The sequence below is a fragment of the Dermochelys coriacea genome, chromosome 7, assembly GCF_009764565.3.
Source record: "Dermochelys coriacea isolate rDerCor1 chromosome 7, rDerCor1.pri.v4, whole genome shotgun sequence".
Taxonomy (NCBI): domain Eukaryota; kingdom Metazoa; phylum Chordata; order Testudines; family Dermochelyidae; genus Dermochelys; species Dermochelys coriacea.
The window spans coordinates 34,296,405-34,315,108 of NC_050074.1; the positions used below are offsets into that span (position 1 = coordinate 34,296,405).

At 50.4% G+C, this 18,704-nt stretch overlaps 2 long non-coding RNA genes and 1 other non-coding gene across 4 annotated transcripts in view; 2 read left to right on the forward strand and 1 right to left on the reverse strand.

The window, feature by feature from the left end:
* The first annotated feature begins 688 nt into the window (after nucleotides 1–688).
* Nucleotides 689–18,704, forward strand: part of LOC119858927 — an 89,176-nt gene continuing 71,160 nt past the window's right edge. The window contains exon 1 of one of the 2 annotated variants that reach the window (XR_006282943.1): nucleotides 689–830. This is a non-coding gene — a long non-coding RNA (uncharacterized LOC119858927). The remainder of the gene's footprint in view (nucleotides 831–18,704) is intronic. The other variant, XR_006282944.1, reaches the window with a different exon arrangement.
* On the forward strand, nucleotides 1,061–2,130 carry LOC122461165. Its single transcript, XR_006282945.1, has 2 exons — nucleotides 1,061–1,350; nucleotides 1,439–2,130. It is a non-coding gene; the product is annotated as an uncharacterized LOC122461165 (long non-coding RNA).
* Nucleotides 3,838–4,028, reverse strand: LOC119859575. Its single transcript, XR_005294246.1, has one exon. It is a non-coding gene; the product is annotated as a U2 spliceosomal RNA (small nuclear RNA).

Below are 18,704 nucleotides of genomic sequence, written 5' to 3' on the forward strand. Positions count from 1 at the left end.
TCGGGGAGATTAAAGAGGCTATAAAAATAAAAACCTCAATAACAATGGGGGACTTCAACTATCCCCATATTGACTGGGTACATGTCATCTCAGGATGGGATGCAGAGAGAAAGTTTCTTAACACTGTAAATGACTGCTTCTTGGAGCAGCTAGCCCTGGAACCTGTAAGCCGCTGCCGACTTGTCCCACTGCTTCCCTGCAGAGGGAGGGTGGGGTCCTTAGTTTTTCCTAGTTAGAGGATCACCCTGCATAGAGCCACCTGGTGCCCACCAATATCCCCTGTGCAGCCCCCGAAACAGGGGTCTCTATAGTCCCTTTGCTGCCACCTGGCGGCCCCCTGGCGGGAGAAGCGCACGCGCAGTAGGTTCCTGGCGAAGTCCGGCGGCATCTCCTCCCCCTTGTGGAGCCAGGGACATGCTGAGCTCCTATTGGTCCGGGCGGCGGAGGGGCGGAGCATAACACACCAGTCCCGAGGCCGGCCGCGCATTTGGAAGCAGGGTGGGGCAGCTCCGCGGGGGGCCCCTGCTGGGGTTGCTCGCCCCGCCCGCAGCTAGGGGAGAGGCGCGCTGGGAGGCGTCAGGCCAATTGATCCGCTCCCCCGAGCGGCTGAGCCCCGCCCCCCCGCGCTCTCGACTCCCGCCCCCCCGCCAGGTGGCTGAGCCCCGGGCTACTCTCCCTGTGAGGAGGCCCCGCCTCCCCCGTGCGCGCCGGGCTCCGGCGAGAGACGCGCTCTGCGCTGCAGGGACAGAGCCTGGCCACAGGGTCCCGGCCTGGGGCTCGGTCCCGGGGGAGCCGCTTTGGCCCTTTGAATTCTCCCTTCAGAGCAGGAGGTGGGGAGCTCCCAGCTGCCATTGGACCAACTGCCCGGGGGGGAGACGCGCGCTTGAGCGCGAACCTCTCGCTACCTGCCGCCCGGACCTGCCCATGGGGGGGGGACAATGGAAACGTTTGGCTCGCAGACTCCCCCCGCCCCAAAGGCAGCGGCCTCCCAGCTGTTGCTCCTAGGTGGGGGGCGCAGCTCGGAGGCTCCGCTGCTGGCGGGGGGCCGGGGAGCATGTGGCCAAGCGGTGCCATCAACCCAGTATCTTTATTCAGTCCAGGACTTTTAGAGTCTAGCAAAGTTATGAATTTCAACTCCCAGGCCCGTCTTTTTGAAAATGTTGTGCAGGATGAGGGCTGATAGATCGCATACAAGAGTGATTGCTCTGTGAGAAGTGCTCGCCCACAGATGATGCCAGGGGAGGTGCACCGTTCCTGGAGGTACTGCAATACCAGCTCGATGTGGGGCGTGGATGGAGCAAGCTCCCATTCCGTCTCCCTGGCAGAGCAGAGCTCAGTACATCCAGAAAGGTGCATATTTTGCACAATGGCATATGTTCCAGTTGTTTGTTCCTATCTCCTGAATCTACCGCCCTGTGACTTTTTGTGGAGCATGCAGGAGAAGATCCCCATACCAGAGAAGAGAAGTTGGGTTCCGTTTCCACTGCCTTATTGTGTGATGTGCTGGAGAGCTGCTTATCCCTGTTCCTGGGCTGCATGCACTCTGAATATAAATCTGTCTCTGAGGCGATTAGAATCCAAAGAGCTTCCGAGGGGCAGGTCTGCTCTAGCTCTGTGGGGAAGAGACCGAGACTGTTAAGACTCTGGGGGTTCCCACTTTGATACTTAAGTATTGAAAATGTGCCACTTAGTGGGGAGGGGCTGTCATCTTAAAGCTTCCTTTGCCTTTCCCTCCCTTCCTTTCGCTGCCTCTCAGACTAGGTAAAGCTGCAACAATGGCTTCCTAGATCTTAAGGGCAGCAGGGACAATGGGATCATTTGATCTGACCGCCTGTGTAACACAGGCCACAGAATTTCATCCATTTCCCCCTGTACAGCGCCAAATAACGCGTTGGACTATGTTGGCATGCAGGCCTGATGGCGGGAGAGAGGGAGAATACAGCACTGCCCCCAGTAGTTCCTTCCCATGGGGCACCAATGAACATGCCAAAGCTATCAACTCTGTCACGTGGGACCCTGCGGACTTAGGCGCTTGTCTACATGGGAATAGTTCCTGCCATGGCCAGAAGGGAATAGCTCTGGAAGCGGAGTTGTAATTTTTGGGAAAAAAGTTGCTTTTATTTGGAACAGTGTCCGTGTCGGGGGGCTATAGGGGAAGAGCTACAGCGCAGAGGTTACTCTGCTTCCACGGCAGGTTTTGTGGGTCACAACAGCCAGCTCTGCTCAGTCTCCACTGCTCACTTTATTTTGGCAGCTCGCTCGCTCTCTCTCCCCCCACGCGTTGGGGCTGTGGAGCTCTAGCGCCACCTGCTGGTTGTGATTTGAAAGCTTGGTGGAAAAACAAAAAACTGAAAGGGAGGGGGAAACAACTCGCTCACTGAGCCCTGGTCCAATGTATGTGGTATGAAATGCATTCCCTGAGCGACATGTTATATCGACCTAGCCCCCCCGTCCCCGCGTGTAGACTGGTTTCTCCTAGGGAGATAGCTACTGCCTCTCTGGGAGGGGAAGCACCTATGCTGACAGGAGAAGCTCTTTCAGTGGCATAGGTAGCGTCTCCACTAAAGGTTTCAGTGGCCCAGCTGCAGCGCTGTAAGTGTCAGCACCTGCCTGGGATAAATCAATTGCCACAAACCTGCCTTTCATAGAAGAAATAACGAGGCATCCTTGTGGCACCTTAGAGACGAAAACATTTATTTGGGCATAAGCTTTTGTGGGCTATAACTCACTTCATCAGATGCATGGAGTGAAAAATACAGTAGGCAAGTATAAATATACAGCATATGAAAAGATTGGGGGTGGGTGGGGAGTCAGGGCTAACGAGGGCAATTCCCAAAAGTTGACAAGCAGGTGTGAATATCAACGGGGGGGGCAAGGGGGAATTACTTGTTGTAGTGACCCAGCCACTCCCAATCTCTACTCAGGCCTAATTTGATGGTGTCAAGTTTGCAAATTAATTCCTGGGCTGCAATTTCTCGTTGACTCCTCGTTGTTTTTGCTGATACAGACTCGCGTGGCTACCCCTCTGAAACCTTTCACAGAAGAGTAACACTGAGCACTTCACAGCTGTAAAGCATGTCACAAACACTGCATAATGTACACTCCTCGGAGAGGAGGTAAATAGTTTAATCTTCGCTCTGCAGAGCAATTTGAAACGGGCAGCCACCTGAAGTGTCCTGTCCCAAGTCACATCATAGGAACCAGAAGTTAAATATGAGTGTTTTGAACTTCTATTACAGAGGATTGGGGCCCCTGTGTGCTGGGTGCAGTACCACACCTACTGCCTTCACTTGAGCTTACAAACCAAAACACATATAGCATCTGTTGGGTGGGGAGAAGAATACAACCTGTCTATGACAGGTTTCAGAGTAGCAGCCGTGTTAGTCTGTATTCGCAAAAAGAAAAGGAGGACTTGTGGCACCTTAGAGACTAACAAATTTATTAGGGCATAAGCTTTCGTGAGCTACAGCTCACTTCATCGGATGCATTTGGTGGAAAAAACCTGTCTATATAATCATAATGCAGTTATTTGTTATAAGATTGAAGGTCACATGTATATAAAGAAGTATCTCCCTGATAAACCCTTATTCATTCCTCCTCCTCTTAAAAGTACTCACTGCGCAAAGCAGAGTCCCAGCTTTTTAAATAATTCTCTAGTAACACAAAAAAAACTCACATCTCCAGATTCATAAAAGTACAACAGAAACTTAATGCGACCAACCACTCGCAATAAATAAACCAAAAGCTTGAATGACTAAGAATAAAACCGTTATAAAAACTGGCTCACAAGAAAAAGTTCCACTGATTCTGTTTTTCAACCATCGTAGTCTCCCCAAGGGGAGGTGCACCGTTCCTGGAAGTACTGCAATACCAGGTCGATGCGTGGAGTGGATGGAGCAAGCTCCTATTCCATCTCCCTGTTCCAAAAATCCATTTAATATATAGTCCTCAGATAGAGGACGTATCAGATATTAAACTGATAAGAACAGATACTACACTTGATCTTAGCCAAAAGGCCGAGAAGCGATACTTTCCCCTTCAAATATTATGCAGCCCTCCCCTTCCTACACCTCTCTACGTGACGGTGACATATGCCACTGAGCGGCACTAACGCCATAGCAATTCTTTGAACACTTCAAATCTAATCCTACTTCCTTTGCCAAATCGCTCCATTTTTACCAGTCAAAGCAAACCGACTCCTGCCTGAAAATTCAGCTTCAAAACGAATAAATTCCTCCACCTTGTTCGCTGGCGCCTTGTCACTCCTTTCTCTGCCTGAAAGATTCTCTCGATTTCCATGAAGCCAGCCCCTTCGCTGCAACGTGCTGACGACATCGGGTGGCTAACGCTAGCGTTGCAAGTTTACACTCGGTGCCCTGCTCGCGCCCCCAGCAGCACACCTGACTCAAGCCTCGCCCAAGACACCAGCTTGTGCACCGTGTCATCTTTAGGGCGCCAGCACAATCAACACACGGGCGGGCAGCGGCTGAGCGGCCGGGAGCCGGCAGGCAGGAGCCTGCCATTAAAACTCCCGCCCGCCCCGCCCCGCCCCCCCGTCTCCTGCCGGGGCAGGGTGAAGAAGCTTGGTCCTGCCGGCTGCTGCTGCAGGGCAGGCAAGCTCCCCCCTCCCCCGCCGCCTCCCTGCCGCCGATCAGCTGATGGCCCTCGCCAGGGAGGGGGAGCCGCAGCGCTCCCTGCTCCGGGGAGGAGGCGGAGAAGAGTCGGGGACCGGGCCTTGGGGAAGGGGGGTGGAATCAGGGCATACCCCCTCCAGCACCTCCCCAACCCTAGCCGGGGCCCCCAGCTCTCTGTCTTGATCCCTGCACCCCCCCACAACCCCAGCCCTGACTCCTGCACCCCGCACACACATGAAGCCCCCCCATGCCCTGACTCTTGCACCCCCCACATTCCCACCCCACCCCTCGCACCAAATGGGAGCTGCCCAGGTAAGCACTCCACACCCAAACTTCCTGCCCTAACCCTGAGCCCCCTCCCTCATTCTAGGCCAGACCCTACACCCCAACCCCCGGCCTGCTCCTTCACCCCCAGCCCTGTGCTCAGTGCACTCCCACCCTCAGCTCAGTGCAGAGAGAGAGGAAGAGAATGGGCTGGAACCAGGGACAAGGTAGGTACCCACTGTATGTGGGCGGGGCTGGGATCCCAGAAGCGGGATCCTGGAAGTGGGCTGAGTAGGGCCGGCACCCGGGACCCTGGCTGGCAGGAGCTGGCGGACGGAACTCCAGACCGGCAGCGGGCTGAGCCGCTCAGCCCCCTGCCAGTCTGGGGTCCCGGCCGCCGGCCCCGCTCAGCCCACTGCCGGTCTGGGGGTCTGGCTGCCGGCCCCTTGCCAGCCGGGGTCCCAGCTGCAGGACCCACTCAGCCTGCTGCTGGCCTAGGTGAACGGAACCCCAGGCTGGCAGCCGTGTTAGTCTGTATTTGCAAAAAGAAAAGGAGTACTTGTGGCACCTTAGAGACTAACAGATTTATTTGAGCATAAGCTTTTGTGAGCTGCATCCGATGAAGTGAGCTGTAGCTCACGAAAGCTTATGCTCAAATAAATTTGTTAGTCTCTAAGGTGCCACAAGTACTCCTTTTCTTTTTGCAAATCTTGATTGAGATCGTGCCTGGAGCAGATCAGTCATCAGATTTTGCTTTTAAAAATGCCTTCAGGTAATGTCTTCAGCTGTTGAAATTCAATCTAGGCACTTTATATATAAAAGCAAAACCGCAAAAAAAGGGAAATCTGGACAGAATCCTCAGAAGTTGGGGATCCAAAAATGAAGGTACTCAAAAATAAGTGGACTCTTGGCAGAATTGCCAACAGTTGAATTCAAAGGATGAGGAATTAAATTCTAATTGGCCTTGACCCTGCAATTTGAGTTCAACTCTTGGCCAATAATATTTCAGGGCAGCTGGGCAATTCTGCCCAGTGTCCACTTATTTTTGGGTACCTTCATTTTTGGATGACCCACACGGCTGGAACACATTCTCAGTGTCCTTCGCAAACTGCATTTTGATCTGTTAACTTTTACTCCTGGGGGAATTCTGCATCACTGCACCATGCAGAATTTGCGTAGAAATTAATGTTAGGTGCAGAATTTCCTTCCTCCAAGAAACAGGCTGCAGAGCCTTCCACTAGGGCACATGGGACTCAGCAGAGCCCACCTTGCAAATGGAAGTCAGTGCCGGGGGAGGGAACTGCAGGGTTCTGGGCAACTGCAGTTCCCAGCATGCCCTGAAAGAAGGAGGTGGTGCGCAGGAAACTCCTTCCAAGCCTGAGACCCATTATCAGGCTGTTTCTCCCTCTGGATCCCTGGGCTCTGGAGGTAGGGCATGTGAAGTGTCTGGGCTGGGGGTGGGGGAGCGTGGCTGGGCTCTGGTGGGGTTGGGGTTTGAGTATCTGGGCTGGAGGTTGCCCTGCAGTTGGACTCTGCGGGAAGAGAGTGTGGGTGCATGGCCACCCTGCTGGGCTCTGCGGGGGAGGGTGAAGAGAAACAGAAGCTGGTTTGTCGTATGGGTTTCCTTCCTGGGGGAATTTTTGTGAGTGTGGATTGTGGCAGACATAGTTGCCGACAGATATTTTGAAATCAATTACAAAAATAAGTGACTCTGGTGTGATTCTATAGTGTTATTTTGACTAATAAAATATGCAGAATTTTAAAATGTGTGCAGACAACAAGAACATATTTATACACACCCTCCTTATATTTATATTATAAATACACTCAAAGGCCTTGATCTTGCAAGGTGCCAAAAGCCCCACCCACTTGATATTCTCTGAACTCCAAAACCCACTGGTGCCACCCCACCCACTCCCCTTTGGACAAGCAAGTACACGCAGAGGACAATGTTTGCCAGTGCTTGGCACCTGGTACTGGGGTACTGCTGTGCCCTCTTAATTCTCAATTTTGTGCTGTCTGTCACTAGCAAAGCATTGTGAGAATCCACAAACCCCTCCAGGTGCTGTTATCACTCAGCACAACAGCATGTGGAGCCCCACACTCAGCTATATTGCATGAATGCTCCCAGAGCCACTCACGAATCACATAGATAAAAGCACCAGCCAATTCCCCTCAGCTTTACAGTCTAGAGCTGCACCGTCTTGCCCTGGTCAGAAGCCTGACTAGAGTATGTTTATTACCAGTCCGCCCTTCCCTCAATGTGGAGAAGACATGCACTAGCCTTTGTAACCTGAGATGTGATTTATCAAACACTTCAAGCAAAACACACTGTTTTAGGTCAACTATAAAACAGGTTTATAAACTACAGAAAGATAGATTTTAAGTGATTATAAGTGGTAGGCATAAAAGGTCAGAGATAGCTACCAAAGAAAATAAAAGATAAGCACACAACCTTATTACACTAGGCAGTATTTAAATCAAGCAATTTTCTCACCCCAATGAATGTTACAGTTCTTAATACACAGATTTCTCTCTTTAACCTGGAACCAGTTTCCTCAGTTGATGTCTTCAGTCTTTCTGGCATTCTTGTTGCTTCTAATGTAGATGGGGAAAGAAAAAGGCTAGAGCATGATGCCACTGTCCCCTATTTTATGTCCTTGGTCCATGTGCTTAGACGGCACTTGCGCAGACACGTCCTGGTGGGCTTTGCTGAGTCACAGGGTTGAGCAATTCCCCTAGTGTGATCTTGTGCAACTGAGTCATAGAGTTGAGCGGTTCCCATTGTGTGGTGCTTGCACAATTGTCATTGAATTGTAAACCCCTTGATTACTACTTCCCTGTTGATTAATGGCCGTTTAACACCCTCCTGGGAGTGGTTCATCACCTAGCAGGAGAGACTCCCAAACTTATAACATATTTCAGTAACAACCCTACAGCTAAATCCCATAACTTCATACACACTAATGTTGTACATATTTGGACAGAACAATGGGTATCAGCAGATCGTGGCCTTTCATATGATATCTTACATGGCATTCTTCTTATGAAATATTACTACCATGTATGAATGATGAATATGGGGGTCAGAGGGTGCTATTTTGAGGTACAGAGTGTTACAGTGGGTGAAACCAGGCAATCCCTATGCTCTCAAATGAACTCATACAAGAATATAATAAGACAAGAACACCACATCACCTATGCGTGAGCACTTCTCACAGAGCAATCACTTATGTGATCTATCAGCCTTCATCCTCAAAGGAAACCTGCACAACACTTTCTAAAGATGGACCTGGGAGTTTAAATTCATAACTTTGCTAGACACTAAAAATCATAGACTGAATAAAGATACTAGATTTATTGTTTATTTACAACAATCTGTAAACCACTAACAACCTCCCGCAACTGCTTTCTTCTCCGCAGGGGTGAAAGTAACTTAAAAGTCTTACCAGTACAGGGGCCTGGCTCCAGGCCTCTGGAAGGGGTGGGTCACAGGCAGAAGGGGCGAAGCTGGTGGGGGGGTCAGCCTCCCCCAGCCAGCCCTTCAGCGCTGCTCAACCTGCGCCGCCAAGGTCTTGGGTAGCTGCGGCAGCAGCTAGGAGCCCTGGGCCCTTTTAAATCGCCAGACCCATGGGCAGCTGCCCCTTTTGCCTCCCCCCAGTGGCCCTGGGGCAGGGGACACAAAAGGGGCAGCGATGTTAAAGCGCTGCCATAGGCTGTGTATGGGCCCGTACTGGCAGCCACTTCTTACCAGTATGCTGTACTGGCCCACATTTACTTCTGCTCCTCCGTTCCTTTACTTTCTTCCCTGTGACTGAAGGGGTGTTAACAGGCCACTTCACCTTGAAAGGTCCCTTAAAATGTGTTAACTATGCTAAACAATCTGTTCCACTTTTACTTAGCAGCGACACACTGAGTTGCTTTTTCCAGACCCGAAGAACAGCTCTGTGTACGCTCAAAAGCTTGTCTCTCCCACAAACAGAGGTTGGTCCAATAAAAGATATTATCTCACCCTTGTCTCACTAATGCTTTGAGAGGTAGTTGGAAAGAAAGCTCAGAAATTAAACAACCCTCCATGCAGTCAGTTTCCCTTCCTGGGAACACTCTCTTCCTCCCCAGCTCTGCTAGTACCCTAATATGAGGGCTTCCCCACCCCAAACCATGATCTGGAGCCTTCTTTCCAAGACCTAGCCCCTTCCACATAAAACAGGAGCTTCTCTCTGCAAAAGGCAGGGTCACGAGCATTAAGATAGTCACTGGAAACTCAGCCATGCTGAGCCAACAACTGCTCCATCTCTACCTGGTTCCTCTTCTTCTGTTGGGCACAACTCTGTACCTGCTGGAAGCAGGCCCACAGAAACATTGCAACAGACAATGGAAAGCACACTCTAACTGTGTATTGTCTCAGTTCCTGTGTAATTGCACCTCTTCTGGCTCCTACGTAGCCTCCTTGTGGGCACCTGCACCCAGGACTAGGCATCATCTTCCTTGCGGTGGGAACTCCAGTCCCTCTCCTCCCAGACCGAAGGTTTAAGCTGTAATTTGCTATACTTATCCCAGCACATCTGACTTCAGTCCAGCGCCTGCAGTTCTGCTGTCTCCTAGGGGCTATGACAGGGTTTACCCAGGACCAGCCAGCTTTCAGAAAGCACAGAGCATTTAGGACAAAAACATTATGGAGAAAACATTCCATAAAACAATAAAAATGCATCCGATGAAGTGAGCTGTAGCTCACGAAAGCTTATGCTCAAATAAATTTGTTAGTCTCTAAGGTGCCACAAGTACTCCTTTTCTTTTTGTGAATACAGACTAACACAGCTGCTACTCTGAAACCAGTCATAAAACAATAAAGAGTGTACACACATGCTAGCGTTACCAGGTATTACCCATCAGCCTCATGGGATCCTGGTAAGTCCAGACATAAATTGTCAGTCCTTTATGCTAGAATGCCTCACGTCTAAGTCAGTTTAGGCTGACGCTTAACTTTGATGCTATATAGGTGAAAACTACAGTACGCACTCCCCTACACAACTGGTATTTCTACTGACTTGTTTACTTGTTCTAGGGATTTGGACTAACTAACTTCTAATGATTCTAGATTCCACAAGAAACCCATTCAGCAAGCCAGGAACACAAAAATATATACACTGCATATTGATATGGTAGTCTAAGAATATCCCGTCCACCTGTAGCATCTGGCATATCTCAATGTAACAGACTTTGAAGTTTCCCTGCTTCTAAGATATGTGGGGCCCTATGCAGTACTATTAAACTGATGCCCCTATGCCAGCGCAACTGGTGCTCCTACACTGGTGCATTCGGCTCTGTGAATACGGCCCCTGTCTTCTGCCTAGTAAGGAGATTGTAGCACGTGCTGGGTGTGCGGGAGCCGACCCGCTTTTACCTGCTGTCCCGGTCATAGGCGCAGACCCCGTGTGTGGGTGCTCTGGGACTGGAGCACCATGGGGAAAATTTAATGAGTGCGGAATACCTACTGGTACCAAGCTCCCCACCCTGCACCCTTTCCCCCGCTCCTCTTGCACGCCGGCAGCCCCATGCTTACCAACTCCTCCGGCTCCCTCCCAGTGCTTCTGGAGTGCCGCAAACAGCTCATTTGCGGCGTTCAAGTTCCGGGAGGGAGGGGGAGGAGTGGGGACGGGTGTACTGGGGGAGGGGAAGGGGGGGAGCAGGGCTTAGGGGAAGGGGTGGAGTGGGGGCAGGGCCTGGAGCAGAGGTGGGGATTGAGCACCCCCCGGCAAGATGAGAAGATGGCGTCTATGGTCCCGGTGGTGCCCCAAATTCTGGCGTGCCCTATGCAGCTGTGTATGCCTCAGGACAGCCCTGCGACATACAGACATGACCAGCTGAAGGGCATAAAATGGGACAGGAACAGATGAGGCTATTAGAACTCTGGGGGGGGTCACAGCAGGAAATAATTTAAATAAACAATACATATCATTCCCCTACAAATGGAAACTTCTGAGCCAAGTCCCCCTTTCTCAGTCTCAACCTGGGCAGCAGTCGCTTATGGCAGGTCTACACTTAACATGCTGCATCGGCGCAGCTGCACTAATGAGCTCTGTGGCACCAAGGCCTCCAGTTTGGGGGCAGGGAAAAGATATTTGAGCAGAGTTAGGGAGTTGGAGTGTTTATTTTTTATTATTTATAGCACAGTAGTACGTAGTGACCTCAGTTGAGGGTACAGATCCGTTGTGCTAAGCACAGCATAGACACAGAATGAGAGGCAGCCTTTGCTTCAAAGTGGTTTTTTTTTGTCTCTTTTTCTCCTTTAGGAGGGATAGGGTGACATAAACAAAATATTGCACTAACCATGGCCTTACACTCATCCCTGACCCTTCCAGGTTTTGAAAAATTAGGTGCGTGACACCAGCTATGCTGGTGAGGGGAAAATGCTGCAGTGTCTTTACAGTTACTTACAGTAGAAGGTATCAGAGTAGCAGCCGTGTTAGTCTGTGTTCGCAAAAAGAAAAGGAGTACTTGTGGCACCTTAGAGACTAACAAATTTATTAGAGCATAAGCTTTCGTGAGCTACAGTGAAGTGAAGAGCTGTAGCTCACGAAAGCTTATATATAATAACAATAACAATAAAATAAATTTGTTAGTCTCTAAGGTGCCACAAGTATTCCTTTTCTTTTTAGTAGAAGGTATGTATCGCATCTGCACCCCCAGCCAATGATCTTTTGTCTAAGAACATAATATTCCAGTTAGCCCCTGAATAAATATAATAACTCCCCCTTGGAGCCCAAACACCCTCCTTCCCTCAGTTAGATTCAACCTTTATTGTTAGAAGAGCCTTTATTGAGTTTCAAATGCAGTTAAGTGGCTTTCTAATGTCTGTTGCTACAAAAGCCAGTTGAGTGGCTTTCTAATGTCTGTTGCTACAAAAGCCACGCTTTGTCACGGGCTAATAATGTCTGGGCAGTGAAAACAGTCAGTCCTCTGGCTTTGTCTCCTATCTGTTTTTCAGACTCAGAATTGCCATTATCTTGGAACCAAGAACTCTGAGCTTCAGCCTGGGTCTCATACACGATACCATAGTGTTGACACCATGCAGGAGAATTACATTTGTCTCAGTTTCAGCTCTGCCCTGGACTTGCTTATATTGTATATTGAAATCCTCCTGAGCAGTAAGTTTTCACATGCCCCTTGCCCAGTTTCAGCCCCTTGCATATCATTATGAGATTTTTCCTCAGGCCAAAATCCAAGATATCTTTGAGGAACCTTGACACTCAGATAGGAAATCATGCTCATGTTTAGCAAAATCTAATACTCAAATAGGATTATCTGTACGTGTCTGATATTATTTGAGGTATAGTCAGCTGAACATGTAACAGTAGTGAAGGAGAATATAATAATAAGGTGATACTGAAAAATACATATTGTGAGTAAATGAGAACTGCTATTCTGCTGGACTGTCTTTGTGCACCTTGAAATGACACAAAAGGGAAACTAGTTAGTCACTTTTTTCAATTCAGACTTTTGCATTCAGACACAAATCCTATTAAGAAACTAACTTAAAAATTGATCTCGGGCCTGCAGAACAATATATATTTTTAGACACGTAGAACAAGACTTTTGAGGTTGTTTTACAGTTGGTCTTTCCAGCAGGGCTAGCTTTACTTGTTCCTGAAAGAATGGTTGGCATCTGATCATGAAGTGCATTAACATTTCCTGCTTAAATCGAGTAGGAATCAAAGCCCCCTCTTTGGAAGCCAAGGTGATTTTTAAAAAAAAGCATCTTCAAGTTACTGAATCTCGCTCTTGGAGAACCATTATGCCTTTTAACATTTTTCTGTGGCTGAACCTTACCTTTTCTCACTTGAAACTGCAGACTTTCTGTCTGCTTCTCCTTGCATAATGATTAGCTTTTGATTGCTTAAACATACAGACTCTTGTCCATCAGACCTGTCATATTTAGTCCGGCCTCTAACTCTTGTGTCTTGTATTGTTTTATCTTGTAGGATCCAACCTGAAATGATTTTATGCAGGCAAAGATAGCAGCAGTAGTAACTACACAATTTTTGCTTCTCAGCATTTCCTTCATAGCATGGAATGTTTTTTACTTTTGACTAATATTGAGTTGTTTACTGCAGAGCAGCTGTTGCAGCTATGCTGACATTAAGCTAGGCTGCATATGAATTGTGAGCAGGTATCTTCAGTAACAATGCACATCCTGTGGTGCTTTGGGGAGCATTCAGGCTGCAAGATAACAGTGGTGTGGGTCTAATCTTATATTGGCTTTTATAAAACTGCTGTTTTGCTGTTGGCTGAACTTATAGCTTAACTCTACCTCATTCCTGTTGAGGTGCATGAAATATTGAACACTGTTTAAGAACTCGATCATCAAAATACATATCTTCTCACTTGTCTTTTTCAAAAAGAATGTGGCAGGACTCACACAGAAACCATATTACAGACTGAATATGTGGCAACTTAAAAGAGGGGGTTGCAGGTCTCTTGTGTGACTAGAGGAATATTAGTAGGTTTACATACAATACACTTTACTGACTAGAAAATCCATGTTACCAACAAAAAGACTACTGTTTGGTATTTGTAAGTGAAATCATTGCACTCCAATTCTCTGTGGAAGAAATGACTCTACTTAAAATTATATTTTAAATATTTTCAAAAACATTTGTTAAAGCTATTTCACTTTCTTAATGCTTTCCATTGAGATTGACATCTGCACCTTCACTTGCTTTTCAGTGCTAATTTTGACATAATACTAAACTGCCCGGAAATGGCATTTCAGCACATATATGGGACAAATATTTCCATAGTTATGTATAAGATGCTATGAAATTCATTGTCCATTTTGGTCAATTTCATGGTCATAGGATTTTAAAAATTGTACTTTTCATGATTTCAGCTATTTAAATTTGAATTTTCACAGTGTTGTAATTGTAGGGTTCGTGACCCAAAAAGGAGTTGTGGGTTGTTTTTGCAAGGGAGGTTGTAGTACTGCTACCCTTACTTCTGCTCTGTTGCTGGTGGCGGCGCTGCCTTGAGACAGCTGGAGAGCGGCGGCTGCTGGCCAGGAACCCAGCTCTGAAGGCGGCGCTGCCGCCAGCAGCAGCACAGAAGTGAGGTTGGCATAGTATGGTGTTGCTACTCTTACTTTTGCGCTGCTGCTGTCGGAGCGCCGCCTTCAGAGCTGAATGCCTGGCCAACAGCCGGCCACTCAGTCCTGAAGGCAGCACAGAAGTAAAAGTGGCAATACCACAACCCCCTAAAATAACCTCTCCCCCCTACCCCCGCAACCCCCTTTTGGGTCAAGACCCCCAATTTGAGGAACGCTGGCCTCCCCCATTAAATCTGTATAGCATGGGATAAAAGCACACAAAAGAACTGATTTCACAGGGGGGTGAAGGGAAGACCAGATTTCACGGTCCCTGATGCGTTTTCATGGCCGTGAATTTGGTAGGGCCCTAGTTATGTATTAAAGAACAATCTATGTTTAGCATAGCTCAATAAATTTCTTGTCCTAAACCAAGCAGCAAAATTGTGCACAAAGATAAAATAGCTGACCCTTCTTTGCATGTGATTTTCTAGGATCCTCCACATATAATCTCATAACATGTCCTGAGACTCTACCCCTCGGCGCGGCGGTGGTGGGACCTAGGGAAGGTGCGCGCCCAGCTCTTCTGCCGTGACTACACCCGGGGCGCCAACCGACGAAGGGATGAGGCGATAGAGCAGTTGGAAAGGGAGGTCTTAGAGCTGGAGAGGCGTCTGGCCACCAGCCCCGAGGATCCACCCCTCTGCGGAGCGTGCCGGGAGAAGTGGGAGGAGCTCCGGACCCTCGAGGACCATCGGGCCCGGGGTGCCTTTGTTCGATCCCGCATCCGTCTCCTTCGGGAGATGGATCGTGGCTCCCACTTCTTCTACGCCCTGGAGAAAAAGAGGGGGGCTAAGAAACATATCATCTGCCTACTGGCAGAAGATGGCACCCCCCTCACGGATCCGGTGGAGATGTGCGGGAGGGCGAGCGCCTTCTACGCAAGCCTTTTCTCCCCGGATCCGACCGATCCTAACGCTTGCAGAGTGCTCTGGGAGGAGCTCCCGACGGTCAGTGCGGGTGACCGAGACCGGCTAGAGCTGCCTCTCACTCTGGCCGAGTTCTCGAAAGCCCTCCGTCGCATGCCCACCAATAAATCTCTGGGCATGGACAGGCTGACCGTGGAGTTCTACCGCGTGTTCTGGGACGTCCTTGGCCCAGACCTAGTCACCGTCTGGGCCAAGTCTTTGCAAAGCGGGGTCCTCCCTCTTTCGTGCAGGCGAGCCGTGCTTACGAAATTGGCATCCCGTCTCGCTCCTCAGCACGGACTACAAAGTCATGGCAAAAGCAATCTCACTGCGGCTAGGGTCCGTGCTGGCAGATGTGGTCCACCCAGATCAGGCCTACACCGTCCCGGGCCGCAGCATCTTTGACAACCTATATCTGGTCCGGGACCTTTTGGAACTCGGGTGTAGGGATGGTCTGTCGTTCGCCCTCCTGTCCTTAGATCAGGAGAAGGCGTTCAACAGGGTGGATCATGGGTATCTCCTGAGCACTCTGCAAGCGTTTGGCTTCAGACCCCAGTTTGTGGGTTTTCTCTGGGCACTGTACGCCTCTACAGAGTGTTTGGTCAGGCTCAACTGGACCCTGACCGAACCGGTCAGCTTCAGGCGAGGAGTACGGCAAGGGTGCCCCCTCTTGGGCCAGCTGTACGCTTTGGCGATCGAGCCCTTCCTCTGTCTCCTCCGAAGGAGGTTGACAGGGTTGGTGCTGCGGGACCCGGAGCTGCGGCTGGTCCTGTCGGCATATGCTGATGACGTGCTCCTCGTGGTCCAGGACCCGGGCGACTTGGCGCAGGTGGGGGCTTGCCAGGCCATCTTTTTGGCAGCCTCCTCCACACGGGTCAACTGGGTCAAGAGCTCTGGCTTGGTGGTAGGGGACTGGCGGCAGGCGAGCTCCCTCCCACCCGCGCTTCAGGCCATCCGGTGGAGCACGGGTCCGCTGCTCTATCTCGGTGTTTACCTTTCTGCCACGCATCCCTCTCCACCGGAGAACTGGCAAAATTTAGAGGGCGGGGTGATAGAGCGGCTCCGGAAATGGACAGGACTACTCCGGTGCCTCTCCCTTCGAGAGAGAGCGCTGGTGCTTAATCAACTAGTCCTGTCCATGCTCTGGTACCGGCTCAACACCCTGGTCCCAGCCCCGGGTTTCCTGGCCAACCTCCAGACATCGATTCTGGAGTTCTTTTGGTCAGGACTGCACTGAGTCCCTGCAGGGGTTCTCCACCTACCTCTAGAGGAGGGAGAGCAGGGCCTAAAATGTCTGCTTACTCAGGTCCATGTCTTCCACTTCCAGACCCTGCGGAGGCTCCTTTATGGTGCAGGTAGTCTGGCGTGGAGCATACTGATTCACGCCTTCCTGCGCCGCTTCCGAGGGCTCCGATACGACCGGCAGCTCCTTTATCTCCATCCGAGAGGTCTTCCGCGAGACCTCTCCGGGCTGCCGGTCTTCTACCAGGACCTCCTCCAGACCTGGAAACTCTTTACAACGACCAGGTCCGTGGCGGCCACCGAGGGGGCAGATCTCCTCGCGGAGCCCCTGCTACACAACCCCCAGCTCCGTGTGCAGGTGGCGGAGTCCCGCTCGGTGCGCCAGAGGTTGGTCCTGGCAGAGGTCACAAGAGTCGGAGACCTCCTGGACTATGACCGGGGAGACTGGCTGGATCCTCTGACGCTCACTCAGCGCATGGGGCTTTCCAGACCTTGTACTCCCCGGCGCATACTTCAGGAGGTGAAGGCCGCTTTGCTGCCCGCTGCTCAGGTTTATCTCGACCGGGTCCTGCATGAGGGCACGCCCCGCTCACCCGCTACCCCAGGCCCGCCGGACCTTTAAATTGGACTCCTGCTCGGTGGACCCAACCGACCCCTTCACCCCTTCACTGGAAGCCGGCTGCACGAGATGCAGCCGGTCTACTTTCAAACCGCGCCAAGAAAACATCTATACACGCTCGTGCTCCACACCCTTCACGCCCTCACCCTCGTGTCCTGCCCCGATACAAAATGGCGGGACCTCCTGCCACCTTTGGAGGGTGAGGAGCCCCGGTATGCCAGCCTATATTCCACCTTAGTTCCAAGGCCCGCCGGGGATGTCAGTTGGCGGCTCCTTCACGGAGTCGTGAGCACGGGCATGTACTTGGCGCGTTTCACCTCAATCCCAGACACCTGCCCCTTTTGCGGCGTGAGAGATACCCTGGCACATATATACTTGGAGTGTGCCAGGCTGCAGTCCCTATTCCGGCTCCTCACCAATATTTTATTACGTTTTTGGTTACACTTCTCCCCTCACCTTCTTATTTATGCACTCCCTATCCGTGGCCCCACAAAGTCACGGGATCTCCTGGTCAACCTCCTCCTGGCCCTAGCCAAAATGGCCATCTGTAAAACCAGAGTGAGGAGGTTGGCCGATGGAGTCTCCTGTGACTGTGGGGCCTATTTCCGATCCTCAGTCCATTCACGCATCCGGGCAGAGTTCCTCTGGGCGGCATCCTCTGACTCCCTTGACGCCTTTGAGGAGCAGTGGGCGGTGTCCGGGGTTCTCTGCTCGGTGTCCCCGTCCGGTTCCCTTCCTTTGACCCTTTGACCGCACTCCTGTCCCTGTTATTTCATTAGTTGTCCCCCGGAATTTTTTGGGTATCTAGGTCCTGTGGAACCCCCCTTATTGGCTGGGGGGGATCCTTTAGCGGTGGGCAGGCTTCGCCTGCTCACTTCCCGGATCCCAATAAGACTACTTTTCTATAGCCATCTGGCCTTGCCCTGTCACAACAGTCACAGTTCATGTCAATAACGTCACAAGGGGAAATCAGCTAACAGATTTTTGGGATGTTGATGGCCCCACTTCACCAGTTGCATAAAGACTTGTAGTGTTTTTCTTTTTCTTAATTTCCTTCTCTTCCATAGTTAATTCCTACAGTGATATACACCACATTGCATAGCAGTTTGGCTATGAAATATCAATAGTCAGTAAATTTTACCTTCTAAACAAACTTTCAGATTTTCAGTAGAATTATATGAGCACTCAGATACAAGTAGGTTCTTCAGATAAAATCGACAAGATGAAATTCAGTAAAGATAAATGTAAAGTACTACATTTAGGAAGGAAAAGTCAAATGCACAGCTACAAAATGGGGAATAACTGGCTAGGTGGTGGTACTGCTGAGAAGGATCTGGGGGTTACAGTGGATCACAAACTGAATGAGTCAACAATGGGATGCAGTTGCAAAAAAGGCTAGTATTTTGGGGTCTATTAACAGGAATGTCATATGTAAGTTTAGCCGGGTGGTTACCCGCTCCAGCCCTGATGTGGTTAAACAGCCAGGGGAAGGGCTGCCTCGGGGGAGCCAAAGGCTACGCTGATGGGAAAGGCAGCCAGAGCTGGGGCCACGCCCCAAACAGGCCACAGCTGGCCTTATAAAAGGCTGTGAGCCAGGAGCTCAGGCAGTCTCTCTCTAACTGTGGAGAGAGATGGGTCTGGTTGCTTGGGAGTGTACCAGGGTACCTAGAGTGAAGCAGGGTTGAGGAAAGGCTAGAGGAGCTGGGGAGCTCCAGGCTGGAAAACTCCCAGCCAGCAGGCCTTGCAAAAGGCCTAAAGCAGGAACTGGGGTTGCAGAGGGGTAACCCAAGGTTAGGCAAAGGCAGCAGGTCCAAACTCTCCTTGCCGATGATGAGTGGTACAGACTGAAGTCTGTCCCAGTGTGCGGGGGCTAGATGAGGATTGTCAGTAGCTGCTGA